The 3759-nt window shown below is 29.2% G+C and overlaps 1 long non-coding RNA gene across 1 annotated transcript; it reads left to right on the plus strand.

Annotated features, from left to right (window-relative positions):
• The first annotated feature begins 495 nt into the window (after positions 1 to 495).
• On the plus strand, positions 496 to 3753 carry LOC136795321 (uncharacterized). Its single transcript, XR_010842907.1, has 3 exons — positions 496 to 693; positions 2547 to 2667; positions 3252 to 3753. It is a non-coding gene; the product is annotated as an uncharacterized lncRNA (long non-coding RNA).
• The last annotated feature ends 6 nt before the right edge of the window (positions 3754 to 3759 follow it).

Genomic DNA, 3759 nt, shown 5'->3' on the forward strand with positions numbered 1-3759 from the left:
TCGTACATCTTTTAAGAACCTACTGAGCTAACCTTGATGTTGAATATTTTATTTTAAAAAACCTTACTACTACTGAATTATTTGATTATGTTGAGCAGTTTGATATAATACCCTAGTTATTATTATATTTTATAAAACTTAACTTTGGTTTGATTTGAAAATCAATTCACGACAAAACTCCACCATCTCCAACGGAATAGGCCAAATCAGTTAGTTTTGAAACAGGCTTTCAACAAAAATTGAAAGAATGATTTTGAATACTATATTATGTGACTCAAACAATACTGAATATGAAAATTTTGTAGTTTATTTCATCTTTCATGCTTCGTATTAACCCACTGACTGAAAACTGTTATATATGAAAAACATACTGACTATTTCTACTCTAACACACTTTCTCTGTGAAAAAATTTAGAGAAAGTTAAGGAATATTGTGAAACTATTAAATGCCAAAACATGTGCGATAAGTAATCTTCAATATCTCGAGATAATGGAATATATAAATTCCATGCAGGTTAATATCTTAATAATATCTTAATAACCTGCATAAAACACACTGTTGATGAAAGATGTTGAAATATTTTATATATTTGGTTTTTGGTGTAGGAATTTTCGCCTTTGGCCAGGATAGGGAACATGAAGATCCCTCAACTCCTCCACATTTGCCAAAAGACAACAATATTGATTTAGAAGGTAAAAATGCACATGATATAATCCTAATTTAACTCGCGCTTCAATTAAAATTTTATAACATATTCATAATAAATGCCTAAATCAATGAAAATTTAAATAATTATTAAAAAGCAGATATACATCTTTCTCACCCTTTATGCACAATCAGTCTCAAATTGCTAAACCCTGTTGTAACTGACAAGGGGAGAATGCGCACGTTGGATCATTGATATCAATGAAACTATAAATTAGAAATTGAAAAATTAAATGTGTTAAAATTTATTAACAATTATAAAAACCAAAACACGTTTCCAGTAAAGTAGACCTACAAAAATTAAATTAGAATTCTTTTCAGACCCTTAAACATAAATCAAACATTATAAATTTTTGGAGGATATTTATTTTCTGCCGATGCCCTGCTTGCAAAAAAATCAAATAATTTCTTCTCACAGTTTTATGCAAATCCAACGGCACTGTACCTGTTGGAAAGCTGGATTTTCCCTCTTCTAATTCATATCAATGTCTTTTACATTTTTTCCCTTTATAATGGAGAAAAAGTAGTTGCAAATAAAGAACTTTGGTTATTTTTTTTTTATATCTATGGTCCTAATTTGTTTACATAGGTCAGTTTTGTACTATTTTGTGCAGTTAAGCTGGTCCTAACCACTTGTAACTTTTGTGTAGATCCACTGGTTAGTGGATATTTTGTGATTTTCGAAAAAGTAAATTCAAAAAATATTTTTTACCTCGCCGGTACAGAAAAATATATTTGGAATATACCTCTGAAATGGTTGCATAGTTGAAACAATTTCGACTGACTGATGTGAGTAGGACTTGTAAAATATTTTTTTATTTCATTTGAAAAGAGGTACATTTTTTTTAACAATTGATTATGGGAGGTTGGGGGGTTTAGTCTCATACAAAAGACACCCCTAACTATATACGATGTTACAAATACAGGAAACAATTAAAATAAAATGAATAGATTAAAATAATAATTCATAATAAATGACATTTATAAATTTAACAAAATAAATAATTAAATACTAAAGGGAAAAAAAAGAAAGTTAATTTAAGAAAAAGATGAAAAGAAAATAAGATAAAATAAATTGGACCTTCATGGACCTTTTTTTTATGTAATCCTCTTTAGTCTCACACTATAGTCACAGGAATTAGCTGTTTCTTACAAAACCAAGAAGAATCCATTGGTATTCTTACGACTTCATTTTGAAAAGTCGTAAAATAAAACTTTTGAGAATTTTTTGTTTTAGTTAAATTACTTTTTCTTACATATAAAAGAATAAAATCTAAAATCCATTAATATGGATTGGAAGAACAGAAATTCAGCTTTGTAATAGTTGGATAACATTCTGTGGAGTTATAAGTTTCATGAACGTGGGGCATCGGCAGAAAAAAATTATTTTAATTAAAATTTTTTTTTTATTTATGTAAATAATTCACAAAGAGTCTCAAAAGACACTGAAAAAAAATCTGATGATTTTTTTTTTTTTAATTTTTGTTGGTCTGCTTTATTCTTGTAATTTTTAATACATTTAAAATCAATACAATCACCAATGTTTTGTTCTTATTCTTTATGAAAAAAACAAACAAATAGATTGGTGAATAACAATGGAATGAATATATCCAGAGAAAAGGCAGAAGACAATAATATAAAAAATTCTAAAATAATATAATTTATTTTTACTCGGCTCCAAGGGTGCATTGATATGAACCCTATTTTTTGACGTAGTATCACCAATAAATGTTTCATTTAAATCGGTGATCCAACGAGCGTAGCCGCCCCTTGTGAGATCAAACATGAGTTTGGAATTACAAACTTATTCTCATACCATTCCGTTCCGTTCCGTCATCAGTGGGTGGTCCGCTGCAACCGACATTGATTCGATGTACAAGAACCAAATGTTGCCAGAGGCCAAACATCTGCTGTTGGGTGGTCGGAAAAGAAGGGTGCTGTGAAAGATATAACAAGCGCAGGTAAGTACCTCTTAAATTAAACCTTGAAAATTACATACTTTATATATTATGTTATATCATGATTATAATTCTGGCATGTTTTATGTTTCTATTTTTTAGTATATAAAAGTTTTTTATGCATTTTACATTGCATATCGCTAATCACTAGCTATATCTGAGAGTTGGAGAAAAATTAGCTGTAGTTAAAATTATAGCTAAATTAACTGTAGTTGTTAAGGACAATTTGTAGTTATAAATGAACCATTAATAATTATAAATTAATGTGCACGTTAGTTAATGTAAGTCCCAGCAACGACTTACCATAATGCCACTGGCTGTGCAGCAGATTGAATTCTACATAGTCCTAATGATAGATTTTGGAAAATGTATTGTGGAGGATGTGAAGAAACTTGTCAGTAGCAAATTTCAACAATAATTCTTTATTAATTCGCATTGTTCATTTCTAAACCCTATTGATAACTAGTTTTTTAACTAATCAACTTTAATTCATATATTGTTGCAATATATATATATGCAATATAATTTCTAATAGACATTATTTAAATTTTTTTGTTTTAATTACTTTTTCTTTTTTTTTTTTACAGAATGTACCCAATGATTCCCTGTTAAGCAATTCTAAAAATCGGAACTGTAATTAAGTCTTTGTTTATATTTTTTTACTTGAAAAAATATTTTTTAAGAACATAATGTATGTAGTAATATAATTTAAAACATTAGTTTTAATATAATTTTAGCTAGTAATATAATTTTAAAACATGCTGAGGTAAATCGATAATCGATTCACTGAAACTCATGTCCTCTCATGTAAATGACCCGGAATAATCAGGATTAACTTAATTGACTTGGATTAACTTGATTCAGCAACTCACAGCAACAACCTGCCTAAGGTAGATCGACTCTCGATTCGGGAGGGTCGAAGAACTAGGTGTAGGGTTTCGAAACCTGACAGTTCTACTGTCCACCGGTATTATACCTGTACGGTATACCGAATCTACAAGACGTGACCAAATTGTACATTCGCCTACAACCAACCAGCGGTTCTAACCGGTGATTTTGTCTGTCAAAATTATTTTTACCGTGAATAAAACTTGT

Source organism: Halyomorpha halys, unplaced genomic scaffold (genome assembly GCF_000696795.3).
Source record: "Halyomorpha halys isolate HHAL.00 unplaced genomic scaffold, Hhal_1.1 Scaffold669.1, whole genome shotgun sequence".
NCBI classification, from domain to species: domain Eukaryota; kingdom Metazoa; phylum Arthropoda; class Insecta; order Hemiptera; family Pentatomidae; genus Halyomorpha; species Halyomorpha halys.